Below are 17,438 nucleotides of genomic sequence, written 5' to 3'. Positions count from 1 at the left end.
GCATTCAGGTTTATATAGCTCTTTAACTGCAGAACAAGATGGTATCACTCAGACAAATATATATTATATGTATTTTATATATATAATGATTCCTCCATGATCTGGTGTCTGTAATAACAGGAAGCATCTAGGTTTAGCCTGTAATTAGATGAAAAAAGGAATTAGCTTCAGCAACAGACCATGTGTTTGCTAGACATTACATTTATAATGACTCACATTTTTGAAACTAGAAATTATTTTATTCCTTCCTTCTCAGTTTCCACATAGTCAACATTGCAATAAGGAAACTATCTTAGATCATGAAACTGCTAATTGGTAAAACTGACATTCTAACCCATATTTGGCTTATATCAACCACCTGACTTGGCCAATGACACATACAAGTTCTCTGCTTACAAGGGCTACAAAGTCTGTAATAGAAATGATTTCCTTACCTGTGGCTAACCTATTCCAATTTTTTAAAATATCCAGTTAACTTTGGACACTCTTTCATAATATTCAACTCCTTTTGTTTACAAATCTTAAACATCAGAAACTTTTGCCTCACCCATGCTCAGATTCCTCACTTTGACAAACAATGGCTGTGCCTTCCACGATATTTGAAACAGGAGTAAGTGATAGAGACATATTTTCATTTGCTATTTAGTATTAAAGCCCATCAAAAACTAGCAGTGTAATTTACTTGATAAATTTTTATATCACACTTTTGTATTTGCCTTCCCATCTTTTTTATTATTATTATTTTTTAATCAACAGGAAAACAACAAACCCAAAAACTTCATGTAAGGAGGTAGGCTGTGACTGTGAAGTGTCAAAACTATTACCTTCACATCTCTGAGGGTTTTTGATTGTTTTTTGTTTGTTTGTTTGTTTGTTTTTACTAGGATTAAAATAACAAAACCCAAAAAACTTCATGTGAAGTGGCAAGGTGTGAGTGTAAAGTACCAAAATTATATTGGTCAGATATGTGTTGCTTTTAAAAAATGTAGGCTGTCACTCAATTTCACTTGCATTTTTGGCATGATATAATATTAACTCAATAATATTTATGATTCAATATCAATAAATTAACCATTTGTATATATTTTCATATATTTAATATATGCTGTTTACTACATGAAGCCTTCCCAAAGAGCACCACTCTAAAGAACCTTGTTTTATTGCAGGGGACACTAAAGATCCTGGTTTGATCACTGGGCTGGGGAGATCCCTTGAAGGAGGGCATGGCGACCCACTCCAGTATTCTTGCCTGGAGAATTGTGATGAACAGAGGAGCCTGGCTAGACATGACAGAGGAGACTTAGCATACATGCACACACACTTACTACATATATATTACTACTTTCTGCCAAGAAATGTTATATTTATTAGAGATGAACAAGAAAAATGTCATGCTCTCAAAGTGTTTACATGTTATTAGAGAAATGAATCAAATAAGCATCTATTGATATTTCACATACAACAAGGGTGAATACTATGAAGAAAAGTAATGAAGGAGAGGGTGAATAGAAAGAGTTGGTAGTTACTTTACTCTGTTGAGTATTAGTTTCTTATTGCTGCTGCAACACGTTCCCAAGAATTGGTGGCTTAAAATAACAAGCATGTATTTTATGCAAGACACTGGGTTAGGCGTTATACTCAGGAGGGATGTTTGAGTTGTGCTCTCAAGGAACTTGAAGTTTATGGAGATCAGGATATGGATAAGCCTGGGGTGCAAAATTCAGGTATCGTTAAACAAAACCAAAATCTCCATTCTATTAGTACAGAGGTTCATCACTCACAAACTGAGATTATAAGCTTCATCTTGTCTATATTTTAGATCAATGAATTTGTGAATCCAAGTTTACTATATCCAGGAAAAAGAAGAAATAATTTGTTGGAAAATATAAGTATCTTTTTTTTCCTGTTAAAATATCTAGATTGTAAAATACAGAATGGTTTATTATAATTTGGTACTAGGTATCCAATCGTTTGTGACCTCATGGACTGTAACCCACCAAGCGCCTCTGTCCATGGGATTATCCCAGCAAGAATACTGGAAAAGATTGCATTTCCTCCTCCAGGGGATCTTCCAGACCCAGGGATAAACCCCTGTGTCTTGTGTCTCCTGCATTTTGGGGAGGATTCTTTCACCAGTGTGCCCCATGGGAAACTCAAAAGCACATTGATGTCGTTTTTAATGGGATTTTTTTTTCCCCTGTGAGGATTCTTAGTGTAATGGAGACATCACGTCACTGGTGTGTTAGGACTAGGATTGAAACAGGCTGGAACTTGAGATTTGGGACTCTTTGCTACAGTGCTTGCATGTGGACAAATTTCTCCTTGAGCCACAAAATACAAAGAAACTATGAAGGACTCAAAGATAACTGTGCACATTCACAGTTGGGGCCAATTGTGGACAACAAGACACAAAAATACGAACCCTGTCCCTCCCCACCTCAAAAATAAAAATAAAACCAAGAACCCAACTGCCACTTCTAAAGATCTGGGAGCAAAACTATGGTGTTGGGAGCAAAACCAGGTTACTTTGTGTGCCCCCTGCATTTACACCACCAAAAGGGTGGGCAAGCCATGTAAGTCATCCCTCCAGCCTGACTCTTGGGACCCACCTCTACTCTCACCCCATCAAAGGAACAGCTTGTCCCGCTTTGAGGAGCAAGCAAGGGAACCTATAATTGTTTTCACTCCCCCCACCCCACTGCATCAGGGTCACAATAAAGCCTTGCCAGAATTTCTTGTCTAGCCTCATCAATTTCTATTGATTAAGGAGGGTCAAAATTCTGATTGGTGAGAAGATGGACTGAGTTCCAATATAACTCTTCCTTTGACCTGTTGCATATTCTATATAATAATAAAAAGAAACAAAGAAAACATATGTGTATAAAGTTTCCATTCATTATTCAGAGAAAGAGGGAAAAACGAAGTTCTGTGCCAGTTTAATTAGCATAAGTCTTCACATGGAGGATGCAGCAGTGACCTGAAGCACGATACTGATAGACGTGCCTCAACGCCAGGACACAAGATAACCAGGTGAGAATCCAACAGGTTAAGCAGCGAGAGTTACAGCAACAGCTTTATCAATGGAAACCATGATGGAAAACTCTAGATAGAGAAAAGTGCTACATTGCACGAAAGTATGATTTTCTCTCATGCTGTTAGAATTACAGCTAGAACACAGAGTCATTCTGTCACTAAACTCAAGATTTCTGATATCAACCAATATCATTTATCTGATAAAATTAGAGTCTGCTTTTGAACAGTAATAATGGTGAGCATTCCCTTAGGAAAAAGAACTACTGGAAACATTTTTGTGACCGAAAGACATACTCGAATGCAATTCTTCCAAATCTCAGAAAGATATCCTGAAAAGTGAAGATTCCCCAGAGAAAAATATTTGTTTAAAAAATATGAAATTCCTTCACTGTGGTTTACTTTTTACTTGTAACTCCAAATGTACATTAGAAAAAACACAATCAACAATGATCAAGGTCACAATAATAAAGGTAATGGTGAGAGAAATCACAAAGTTAAAAGCATTTTTCAGGATAATAAAAAAGTGATCCCAGCCAAGTACCAAAACAGTCAAAACAATTTCAAAACAATGGGATAACTATGCTGTAAAACAAAACTGAACTATCTCACTATATTCTCTCATGAAGCTTTGCTTCCTAAATATGATTATGTTTTTACAATATTTACAACTGAAATTGTTAAATATTATGTGTCAGCATTGCATTTCATTTTTATTTTGTTCTTGTTGCTACAGAATATTGTATACAGGTACATATAGAATTGATTGCATGCTATGTGAACTATTTGTTATTTATAAATTCATAGCTATGCAAATTTATAAGTATAAAAATATGCATTTCCATGTTTAGCCACTCAGCTGAATCCAACTCTTTGGTGACCCCATGGACTGTAGTCTACCAGGCCCCTCTGTCCTTCGGATTTTTCAGGCAAGGACACTGGTGAGGGTTGCAGTATTTCCTTCTCCAGGAATTCTTCCCGATTCAGGGATTGAACCTTCATCTCATGTGTCTCCTGCACTGCAGGCAGACTCTTTACCTACTGAGCCATGGAGAAGCTTGTATATAAATATACTTATAGCTTAAAGTAATATTAACTATAATTTTATGATTAAAGTTGTTTATAAAACATCAATCCACACACACACAGAAACTTAAATAGCAGTCATTAATAAAAATTTAAAAAGAAATACTATCAACAACCACCACCTTGACATAATGAAAGACTCAAAACTACATAGATCATACTGTCTAATTTTAAAATAAGACATATTGGGAATTTCCATGGTCCAGTGGCATTCTTACTCCCAGGACTCCAGGCTGGACCCCTTGTTGGGGAACTAAGATCCTGTAAGCATCACAATGAGGTCAAATAAAATAAAATAATAAAAAATAATACGTATTTATTTGTAGACAACTTTATCCAGGCACACTGGATTTGCAGTGGGAAGAAGTAGCAGCTTGTAGCAAAAGCAGTCCTGAGCTCTGGAGATCAAGTGTCTGTGTACATCCCAGCTTTTGTTACAGACAGGATGCAATGATAAACTCAAGAAAAATAGAAAGTAATTCTTTAAATAATATTATTAGAACTATAAAACAAAGGTAGAATAAAATAGTTTTTTATTAACAAAACTATTGCTAATAACATTAGGAAGAAATGCTTTTTCTTGTATTATAGCCAAATAAATTAAAATTCTGAGATATAATATTCTACTTTCCATAGAATATCTAATTTACTGCAACTGTGAAAATGGCTTTAAGTTACCATGTGTTAAAATAAAAGCTTTAAAGTGTTAATCTTCAGTTGTGTCTGACTCTGCGAGTCCATGGACTGTAGCCTGCCAGGCTCCTCTGTCCATGGAATTTTCCAGGCAAGTACTGGAGTGCATTGCATGTCCTTCTCTAGGAGATCTTCCCAATCCAGGAAATGAACCCAGGACATTGTGGACAGATTTTTTACCATCTGAGCTCCCCGGGAAGCCCTACATTAAATACCATAACAGTACATAGACACATGAAAATATTGAACATGTGTACCAAATAAATAGTTCCCATTCTCCAAAAAAAAAAAAAAAAATGAGAAGAAAGCATTTAAAAGATAAATGAAACACAGACTAGGACATTGTTATTTGGCTGTTTGAGAAAACTACTAAAATCACACAGATGGTAAGAGATTTTTAGTGTGAAGTAACAGGAAATGTCAAACTTTTAAATAAAACTATTGCCACTTCCTAAACATACTCACAGTTAAGCAAAGTCCAGAGTAAGCAGAAGATCTAGAAAAGACCAAGTTTTCATGATCTTAATGGACTGATTATTGAAAGTAAAGCTTAATTATGTTTGCTTCTTTTTCTTTGGGGCCACAGTTAGTATTAATAACTCCTTGTGTAGATGTGAATCTCAAATGTCCACAGGCTGAATCATTAGCATCCTTTCTATTCTCTTGAGACTGAAGCTAATCCAAACTGCAAGCTGTCTCAATGGTTGTTCAGTAGGTGCCTCTGCTCTCACTTTTTATGTAAAATAAATTTATTTTTTAGATAAAGCAATTTAAAAAACATGTTTTCTAAAACTTAAACATCTTGGGATATGGTGCAACACAAATGCAATTGCAATTGCATCTAAATGACATTGCAGAAACTAAAGATGTGTGTTTCAATGACATAGACACTACTAAGACAAATGTTCAAGTATTCTATTAGTGAAACAGCTGCAGTTGTCCTCTTCCCTGTAAAATGGAGCCATTCAAACATACTTTATTTACCTCATTGATTCATTATGAAATTGACCCAGTGACTCAATGGTAAAGAATCCACCTGCAGTGCAAGAGACACGGTTTGAACACTGGGTCAAGAAGATCCCCTGGAGTAGGAAATGGCAACCCTCTCCAGTATTCCTGCCTGGGAAATCCCAAGGACAGAGGAGCTTGGTGGGCCACAGTCTATGAGGTCGCAAAGAGTCAGACATGACTGAGTAACTAAACAACAGTTCACATCATACTCCAAAATTTCAACAATCATTCACATTTAAGTTTTATGAGAGGTTACACATCACACATGAAATTAATTCAATTGTATGCTCTGTTTTTGGTTTATTAGTATAATCAGTTCAGTTCAGTCACTCAGTCATGTCTGACTCTTGCAACCCCATGGACCGAAGCATGCCAGGCCTCCCTGTCCATCACCTGCTCCTGGAGTTTACTTGAACTTATGTCCATTGAGTTGGAGATGCCATTCAACCATCTCATCATCCATCCTCATCTTCTCCTCCTCCTTCCAATCTTTCCCAGCATCAGGGTCTTTTCAAGTCAGTCAGTTCTTCGCATCAGGTGGCCAAAATATTGGATTTTCAGCTTCAACATCAATCCTTCCAATGAATATTCAGGACTGATTTCCTTTAAGATGGACTGGTTGGATCTCTTTCCAATCCAAGGGACTGTCAAGAGACTTCTCCAACACCACAGTTCAAAAGCATCAATTCTTTGGTGCTCAGCTTTCTTTATAGTCCAACTCTCACATCCATACATGACTACTGGAAAAACTATATCTTTGACTAAATGGACTTTTGTTGGCAAAGTAATGTCTGTTTTTTAATATGCTGTCTAGGTTGGCCATAACTTTTCTTCCAAGGAGTAAGTGTCTTTTAATTTCATGGCTGCAGTCACCATCTACAGTGATTTCAGAGACTAAAAAAATAGTCTCTCACTGTCTCCATTATTCCTCCATCTATTTGCCATGAAGTGATGGGACCAGATGCCATGATCTTAGTTTTCTGAATGTTGAGTTTTAAGCCCTGCCAATGCAGATAGATGTAAGAGTTCAACCCCTGGGTTGGGGAGTTCCTCTGGACAAGGTCAAGGCAACCCACTCCAGTGTTCTTGCCTGGAGAATCCCATGAACAGAGGAGTCTGGGAGGCTGCAGTCCATAGGGTCTCAGAGAATCAGATATGACTGAAGTGACTTAGCATGCATGTATGCAAGATATGATAAAACCATGTTTTCATTTGTTTGTTTGTTTGTTTTTACCACACTGGTGACTAATTTTGTATAAAAATACAATGAAGCATAGGCATATATAGTTAGGACTAATAGTGATGTATCAGTTAAAAGGACTACATGTACTCACTACCATACTTAACAGTGTTTGCAGTTACTAAAACAAAATATGGATTCTCAATGTTATTTCTGAATCTCCACTCTTATCAAGGTGGCAAATGTTACCTCATGGTTTTCAAAAATATATATTTTTATTTACTTCTGAGGAAAAAATTAGTTATGGATAAATTGTTTGAATGAGAAACTACCCTACAATTGCACTCACTTCAGATTCTAACAATGTAATGTTCAAAATCCTTCAAGCAAGGCTTTAGCAGTATGTGAATCAAGAACATTCAGATGTACACGCTGGGTTTAGAAAAGGCAGAAGACCAGAGATCAAATTACCAATATTTATTGGATCATAGAAAAAGCAAGATAATTCCAGAAAAGCATCTACTTCCGCTTCATTGAATACACTAAAGCCTTTGACTGTGTGGATCACAACAAACTGTGGAAAATTCCTCAAGAGATGCAAATACCAGTCTATCTTAACTGTCTCCTGAGAAACCTATGTGCAGGTCAAGAAGCAACAGTTAGAACCTTACATGGAACAACGGACTGGTTCAAAATTGGAAAGAGTATGTCAAGGCTGTATATTGTTGCCTTGCTTATGTAACTTATATTCAGAATATATCATATGAAATACCAGACTGGATGGATCACAAGCTGGAGTCAAGATTGCTGAGAGAAATACCAACAACCTATTAGATATGCAGATGATATCACTCTAATGGCAGAAAACAAAGAGGAACTTAAAAGGCTCTTGATGAGGGTGAAAGAAGAGACTGAAAAAGCTGGTTTAAAACTCAGAATGCAAAAAGCTAAGATCATGGCATCTAGCCCCATCATTTCATGGCAATTAGAAGAAGAAAAAGTGGATACAGTGACATGCAGTTTTATTTTCTTGGGCTCCAAAATCACTGCGGACAATGACTGTAGCCATGAAGTTAAAACATGCTTGCTGCTTGGAAGGAAAACTATGACAAATCTAGACAGTGTATTAAAAAGAAGAGACATCACTTTGCCCACAAAGGTACATATAGTCAAAACTATGTTTTTTTCAGCAGTCATGTATGGATGTGACAGTGGTCCATAAAAAAGGCTGAGCATCAAATAGCTGACGGTTTTGAATCATGGTGCTGGAAAAGGCTCTTAAGAGTCCCTTGGACTGCAAGAAGATCGAACTGGTCAATCCTAAAGGAAATCAACCCCTAATATTCATTGGAAGGACTTATGTTGAAGCTGAATCTCCAATACTTTGGCCACCTAATGTGAAAAACCAACTCATTGGAAAGACCTGATGCTTGGAAAGGTCGAAATAAAGAAGGAAATGGGGTGACAAATGAGTTGGTTGGTTAGCATCACCAACTCGGTGGACATGAATTTGAGCAAACTCTGGGAGAGAGTGACGGATAGGGAAGCCTGGTGTGCCTCAGTCCATGGAGTCACAAAAAATTGGACTTGACTTATTGACTGAACACCAGCTACAAATTCCTTTGAAGATATCTAATTTGCCCTTTAAATATATTTTTTTGCCTTATGTCATAGAAAAATTGGTATTTTTTAACTCATGCCATAAAACTAATTAGCCCCTGATCTCCAAGACTCAGTATAAGGGCAATCAAGATTAGAATTGGAACATAGATTTTAATTCTGACCTGAACTGAAGATATTCATCAAGATGCAGATATTTTCTATAGAGGGGACCTGAATTTAGTATTTTAAATTTGTAATGTTACATTACCTTTTTATGACTGAAATGAAATATATCTTTTCAGTATTCTCTTTCTCTGACCATAGATAGGCAGAAAAGTAAATCTAATTGAATATAATTGTTACAAATATTCTACTTTATTCTGAAACGTGGCTTTTCATTATATATATATATATATATTTCTCATTTTGTGTGTTAATTAAAATTATATGATGACTTCCTGTGTGTATAATATCAAGCCAGATGTAAATTAGGGAAATACTTCAGACCAAAATAAATAAAATAACATCTGAGTTTTTCTTACCAAATTATTATTCTGGATTAAGTTCAGGCAGTGACCTTGCTATTATGGGTTTCTCTTGTGTTGTGGACAGAGAAATACAGTTGAGAAAGATTTTTAGTTCTCATCTAGGTATAATTTGCCTCCAGTGGGACATTGGCAAGGTTTGCATACGTTTTTGGTTAACCTAAATAGGGAGGATGCTACTAGTATCAAGTGAGTAGAGACCAGGTAGGCTGCTAAAATCCTAAACTGTACAGGGTAAATCTCTCCTCTTCTTCTCCCAAAAATGGGTATTGACCCAAACTGTCAACAATGCTGCTTTTAGAAACTGAGCTGATTAAACTTCTACAGTTTTATAGTTTACATGGAAATTGTAGTTTACTTATTTTAGACTAATTTATTTTTGTAAATGAAAAACATCTTAAATTTAACAGGTCCCTATTAAAGAAGCTGACATGCTTCTTTGAGCAACCTTATGTTTATGAACACAACAGATAGATGTTTAGAAGAAATCAGCTCATCCCTTGAAAATCTCATTAGCTTTTTGCAGCAGGAGGAAACACTAATATTAAAGGAACAATGTACAATAACCCCTACGTTTCAGAAACAATTCAAGAATAAGATCAAATGAATGACATTGTACTCTGTACTCTGATAAAGTTTTCATTGAGGACAAATATTTCAACAAGATGAAGGGACACTGAGTCGAATCTTTGGTTCCATTTTTTTTTTTTTAACCTCTCACAGTATCTCAAAATCTCCAGAATGCTTCATGGATACTGTTAAAATTCATTGTTTCTTCTAGGAAATCAAAGCCAGCTGTTATCTTAAAGTCACATAATAATGGCAAAATAATGAACAAGTGCATGCCATTACATTGTAACAGGCAACAAGAGCTTTACATATATTGTAGGAGATTTTTATGTATTTGATCATTCAATTCTCAAATTATCCATATACTAGGAAGGTTAAATATATTAGTTCATTGATACTTCAAAACAGCCCATATCATTGGCAATATTTTATTGTCTTTATTTGCAGGGTTGTAATCCTGCCATTTATAACTCTATAAATCCAGTCATTTATAGCTCTACAATTACTACCAAATGCACAGTATTATATATTCATATCTACACAGTGTTTTCCTTCAACTCTGTTAAGATAAAACAAAAAGGAAAGTAGGACTCAAGAATTTAAAACAACCACAGAAAATGTCTGATAATTTAATCATCAAAGCTGATCCCAGAGAAAGAAGGATTCATATTTCAATTGATTTACATGGTCAATTTACAGAATACAGTGATCAAAGCAATTGTTGACCTCTTCCTGAAGATAGAGTCAGTAACTTATGTGTAAATAATTAGTAATGTATATAGTTAATAGTCTACAATCTTCACAGACTTGTTTGGTTTTCCCAGGTATCCACAGTTAATGAAAGAGTCTATTATGATAATCAATCTAGCCTAAAGAGAAAATACATGCTATAAGTTCACTCTCTCCTAATATGAATGTGACTATCACTATATGTGCTTCTATCTGATTTTCTGAGAGCCATTGTAATCACCATTATCCATCATGAGTAATGTCAAATTTCTCTGATGGTAAATGTTCTTTAAGTGCAGAATCTAGCTTATTTTCCCAAACACAGAAAACTGGATTTACTTACTAATTATCCATTCATTCATCCTATCCATTCAATCCATTTATTCACTAAATATATATAATGAGGATATGCCCTACACCAAGATGTAGAGGTGTTGGAAAAATCAACCAAGATTCATATTCCCAGCTTCCAAGGACTTTCTCATATGGATATGTTGACAGACAAGTCAACAAATACCTTCAATATTAGATGATAAAGAATATTTTAAAAATCAGTGTGCAAAGAGCAACTATTACTTGTTTTAATTCAGAAACATTTCTCAGATCAGAATTTTGACAAGTCTGTTTTTGTAAGAGAGGATAAAAGCGTTTTACAGAATAGAGGATGAAAAGTTATTTTTATTTCTGAAAGGTGGGGAAATGTTTAAAATATTTGACATATAGGGTGATGTACAGCTCCTTATCAGATTGGAGGGATAAGTTATGCCTTAAATACTCTTAAATGACTTCAATTCCTATTGTTCTGAAAGTCCAGTTTCTGTCCAATGGTTTTCTGAGGGCATATTTTACATCTTTGTTTCTGAAGCTGTAGATTATTGGATTAAACATGGGAAAGACAACCGTATAAAACACTGCAAGTACTTTGTCAGTGTCTGGGGAGTAGCTGGTAGTGGGAGGCAAGTACATAACCAGAAGTGCTCCGTAGAATAAGGTGATTGCTATGAAATGGGAGGCACAGGTAGAGAAAGTTTTGCTTCTTCTACCTGAGGACTTGATGCTCAAAACAGTGAGGAGGATACAGAAGTACGAGATAAAGATGACCACAGAAGTGATGGTCTGGATGAAGCCACACAAGGCAAAGAGCAGAAGCTCACTGATACAGGTGCCTGTACAAGATAAAGCCAGGAGAGGCGGGATGTCACAGGAAAAAATGGCTGATGATGCTGGAACCACAAAATGGCAGCCTGAATGTGAGACAGACGTGGACCGTTGAAGTCACACCCCCACTGAAGCAGGCCAACACAACGCAGCAGACACAGACACTCCGAGACACAAGAGCAGAATAGAGCAGTGGCTTGCAGATGGCTGCATAGAGGCCGTAGGCCATTGCTGCCAGGATAAGGCATTCAGCATCAGCAAAGCAACCAAAGAAAACATCTGTAGTGCACAGCCAGAGAGGGAAATGCTTTTCTTGGATGCTAAGAAATTTACCAGCATTTTAGGAGTGATTGCTGTTGAGTAGCTAATGTCTAAGAAAGACAGGTTGCTGAGAAAATAATACATGGGGGTTTGAAGGCTTGAATTGAAATTAAGTAGGATTATTAAACCTACATTTCCCACCACAGTTAGTGTATAGACTATGAGAAATACCAAGAATAGTGCAACTCTGAGAGGTAGATAATCTGTGAATCCAACAAGTAGGAACTCAATCGGCATGGTATAATTATTCTCCAACATCTTCTTGGTTTTCCTGTCTTTCTCATCTGAAATAAATGGTATCAGGATACATGAATTGATTTGAGTGATTGATAAACCAAGGATATTTTTATTATTCCTACTAAAGAGGCGAAGATTAACACAGAATAACCATTAAGGCATTTTCTGTGATGTATTTGGTTTGTTTTCTTTTTCTGTCACTTTATTTAAAAAACAATTAAAGTCGTCATTGATGCTAGAGAATGTTATTCAGGTATGATGCTTCAAGAGGCAGCAATTCTTTAAGGACTGTGCACAGAGGGGAGGAGCCAAGATGGCGGAGGAGTAGGACGGGGAGACCACTTTCTCTCCTACAAATTCATCAAAAGAATAACTGAACGCAGAGCAAACTTCACAAAACAACTTCTGATCGCTAGCTGAGGTCATCAGGCGCCCAGAAAAGCAGCCCATTGTCTTCAAAGGGAGGTAGGACAAAATATAAAAGATAAAAAGTGAGACAAAAGAGCTAAGGACAGAGCTCTGTCCCGGGAAGGGAGTCTTAGGCGGCATTGCTTGCAGTAGGGTCTGGGCCTGAGTGCCCTGAGGACAATCAGAGGGAGCTTCTGTGAGTTGCCAACTTGAACTGTGGGAGACCAAAAGAGAGAGAGAAAATTAACCGGCCCAAACACACTGCTGGCCGTTCACAGAACAAAGGGACCGAGAAAGTCCAGAGAAGAGCTCGCAGGCTGCGGACTGGCCCCGCCCCGCCGGGGGCAGGAGGCAGGGGGGAGGGGAAGGTCGCGGTGAGACACAAGGCGCAGGCACCCGACCGGCGTGGGCGGGGACTGGGGCTGGGGACGCGGAGGGCAGAAGGTGCACGCACCCGACTGGCGCCAGCGGAAACTGAGACTGGGTCCGTGGAAGGGAGTGGGCGCGCCACACCTGGGGAGAGTGCGCCCATCAAGCCCCTCGCTGCCTGGACCGCTCTGACGGAGAAGGCACAGAGAGCAGGCTCAGCTTTTTGCTCCGCACTTTTGTGGAACACCCGAGGGCTGGAACCTCGCGCAGCACGGGGCGCACTCCATATAGAGCAGCCGGGAGCCTGAGCAGCGCAGACGGAGAAAGCAGTGTCAGCCCCTCCCTGCAGCGCCAGCCCCTCCCCGCAGCGCCAGACCCTCCCTGCAGCGCCACCCCTCCCCGCAGTGCCAGCCCCTCCCCGCAGCGCCAGCCCCTCCCTGCAGCGCCAGCCCCTCCCCGCAGAGCGACGGAACTAGCTACCTGAATAAGAATCCACCTCCGCCCGCCTGTGTCAGGGTGGAAATGAGGCTCTGAAGAGACTGGCAAACAGAAGCCAAATAAACAAAGGGAACCGTTTCAGAAGGGACCGGTGCAACAGATTAAAATCCCTGTAGAAAACACCGACTACACTGGAAGGGGCCTGTAGATATCGAGAAGTGTAAGCTGGAATGAGGAGCTATCTGAAACTGAGCCGAACCCACACTGACCGCAACAGCTCCAGAGAAATTCCTAGATATATTTTTACTTTTTTTTTTTTAATTAAGAAAAAAATATATATATATTTTTTATTTTTTCTTTTTTATTTTTTCTCTTTTATTTTCCTTTAAAATTCCCTATTACTCCCCCATTACTCCTTAACTTTCATTTTTATAGATTTTCACGATTTTTTTAATTAGGGGGAAAAAAAGTTTTTTTCTTTCTTTCTTTTTTTTCTTTCCTTTTTCTCTTCTATTTTCTATTTTTATTTTTCTCTTATTTCTTTTAAAGTCCTCTAGTACTCCTCTACTACTCCTTAATTTTCATTTTCAATACACTATAACCTTACAAAAGAAGAGAAGCCCTATTTTTAAACCGAAGATTATTCTCTCCCAATCTTGACTCTCTGTTTTCTACCTCAGAACACCTCTATTTCCTCCTTTCCCCTTCTCTTCCCAATCCAATTCTGTGAATCTTTGTAGGTGTCTGGGCTACGGAGAACACTCTGGGAACAGACAGCTGCGTAGATCTGTCTCTCTCCTCTTGAGTCCCCCTTTTTCTCCTCCTCCTCATCTCTATCTCACTCCTCCCTCTCCTCTTCTTCATGTAACCCTGTGAACCTCTCTGGGTGTCCCTAACGGGGGAGAATCTTTTTGCCATTAACCTAGAAGTTTTATTATCAGTGCTGTATAGTTGGAGAAGTCCTGAGACTACTGGAAGAATAAAACTGAAATCCAGAGGCAGAAGACATAAGCTCAAAACCTGAGAACACCAGAAAACTCCTGACTACATGGAACTTTAAGTAATAAGTGACCATCCAAAAGCCTCCATACCTACACTGAAACCAACCACCACCCAAGAGCCAATAAGTTTTAGAGCAAGACATACCATGCAAATTCTCCAGCAATGCGGGAACATAGCCCTGAATGCCAACATACAGGCTGCCCATGGTCACCCGAACACATAGACCCATCTCAAAACTCATTACAGGGCACTCCATTGCTCTCCAAAGAGAAGAAATCAAGTTCCACACACCAGAACACCGACGCAAGCTTCCCTAACCAGGAAACCTTGACAAGCCAATCCTCCAACCCCACCCACTGGGTAAATCCTCCACAATAAAAAGGAACCACAGACCTCCAGAATACAGAAAGCCCACTCCAGACACACCAATCGAAACAAGATGAAAAGGCAAAGAAATACCCAACAGGTAAAGGAACATGAAAAATGCCCACCAAGTCAAACAAAAGAGGAGGAGATAGGGAATCTACCTGAAACAGAATTTAGAATAATGATAATAAAAATGATCCAAAATCTTGAAAACAAAATGGAGTTACAGATAAATAGCCTGGAGACAAAGATTGAAAAGATACAAGAAATGTTTAATAAAGACCTAGAAGAAATAAAAAAAAGAGTCAATTAAAAATGAATAATGCAATGAATGAGATCAAAAACACTTTGGAGGGAACCAAGAGTAGAATAGCGGAGGCAGAAGATAGGATAAGTGAGGTAGAAGATAAAATGGTGGAAATAAATGAAGCAGAGAGGAAAAAAGAAAAAAGGATCAAAAGAAATGAGGACAACCTCAGGGACCTCTGGGACAATGTGAAACGCCCCAGCATTCGAATCATAGGAGTCCCAGAAGAAGAAGACAAAAAGAAAGGCCATGAGAAAATACTCGAGGAGATAATAGCTGAAAACTTCTCTAAAATTGGGAAGGAAATAGCCACCCAAGTCCAAGAAACCCAGAGAGTCCCGAACAGGATAAACCCAAGGCGAAACACCCCAGGACACATATTAATGAAAGGTTGTTGCTGAACGATAAGACGCGGGTTTCTTGGCCTCTGGAGGAGACGAATTCAATCCGGGGCCAGAGACGAGGCTGAATCACTCAGAGCTTTTGTGTAATAAAGTTTTATTAAAGTATAAAGGAGATAGGGAAAGCTTCTGACATAGGCATCAGAAGGGGGCAAAAGAGTACCCCCCTCCTAGTCTTTAGCTGTATGTTATATAGTCACTCACAGTCTGTTAATGAAATGAAAGGAATGTCATAAAATTTAGAATGGCATCAGATAATTCATCCCAGGCCATAAAACGATTGACTTGAATCTTGTAGAAGGGCAGAATACCAACAAATAGTTCCGTTTACATAGATTAGGGGAACAATACCTGAGTAAGTAAGTTAGGCCGTTTGGCGGAACCAACTTGAAGATAGAGTCTGGGGTTCATTAACATAGCTTAAGACAACATTTCCATACGAAAAAGGAATGGATTGGTTAACTCAAGGTTTGAGAGTAGTTAGCTTTAGGTGAGACCAGGTGTCATGGCAACACAGAATGTTAAGAGAAACCTCCTTTTAAATTTGTATAGAGAAGGAAAAACAGATCACTGGTTTGTTTCTTCCCGCCGCTTAAGAGAGATAAAAATGTCTGGCACTTACAGCCTCTTTCCTCCATTTGGAGACCCCTGGCCTTCCTGCCTGTTACCCTCTCATTAATCAAATTAACAAAGATCAAACACAAAGAACAAATATTAAAAGCAGAAAGGGAGAAACAACAAATAACACACAAAGGGATTCCCATAAGGATAACAGCTGATCTATCAATAGAAACCCTCCAGGCCAGAAGGGAATGGCCGGACATACTGAAAGTAATGAAAGAGAATAACCTACAACCTAGATTACTGTACCCAGCAAGGATCTCATTCAGATATGAAGGAGAATTCAAAAGCTTTACAGATAAGCAAAAGCTGAGAGAATTCAGCACCACCAAACCAGCTCTTCAACAAATGCTAAAGGATCTTCTCTAGACAGGAAATGCAGAAAGGTTGTGTAAACGTGAACCCAAAACAACAAAGTAAATGGCAACGGGACCACACCTATCAATAATTACCTTAAATGTAAATGGGTTGAATGCCCCAACCAAAAGACAAAGACTGGCTGAATGGATACAAAAACAAGACCCCTATATATGCTGTCTACAAGAGACCCACCTCAAAACAAGAGACACATACAGACTAAAAGTGAAGGGCTGGGAAAAAATATTTCACGCAAACGGAGAACAAAAGAAAGCAGGAGTAACAATACTCATATCAGATAAAATAGACTTTCAAATAAAGGATGTGAAAAGAGACAAAGAAGGACACTACATAATGATCAAAGGATCAATCCAAGGAGAGGATATAACAATTATAAATATATATGCACCCAACATAGGAGCACCGCAATATGTACGGCAAACACTAACGAGTATGAAAGAGGAAATTAATAGTAACACAATAATAGTGGGAGACTTTAATACCCCACTCACAGCTATGGATAGATCAACTAAACAGAAAATTAACAAGGAAACACAAACCTTAAATGACACAATGGACCAGCTAGACCTAATTGATATCTATAGGACATTTCACCCCAAAACAATCAACTTCACCTTTTTCTCAAGTGCACACGGAAGCTTCTCCAGAATAGATCACATCCTGGGCCACAAATCTGGTCTTGGAAAATTAAAAAAAATTGAAATCATTCCAGTCATCTTTTCTGACCACAGTGCAGTAAGATTAGATCTCAATTACAGGAAAAAAAAAAAATTGTTAAAAATTCAAACATATGGAGGCTAAATAACACGCTTCTGAATAACCAACAAATCATAGAAGAAATCAAAAAAGAAATCAAAATATGCATTGAAATGAATGAAAATGAAAACACAACAACCCAAAACCTATGGGACACTGTAAAAGCAGTGCTAAGGGGAAGGTTCATAGCATTACAGGCTTACATCAAGAAACAAGAAAAAAGCCAAATA

At 38.1% G+C, this 17,438-nt stretch overlaps 1 pseudogene; it reads right to left on the bottom strand.

The window, feature by feature from the left end:
• Positions 1–11,223: 11,223 nt before the first annotated feature.
• LOC122673946 lies at positions 11,224–12,183 on the bottom strand (annotated as a pseudogene).
• Between the last annotated feature and the right edge of the window lie 5,255 nt (positions 12,184–17,438).

Source organism: Cervus elaphus, chromosome 18 (genome assembly GCF_910594005.1).
Source record: "Cervus elaphus chromosome 18, mCerEla1.1, whole genome shotgun sequence".
Taxonomy (NCBI): Eukaryota; Metazoa; Chordata; class Mammalia; order Artiodactyla; family Cervidae; genus Cervus; species Cervus elaphus.
Note: the sequence above shows the minus strand (reverse complement) of the source record. Positions and strands in the feature narration are given on the sequence as shown.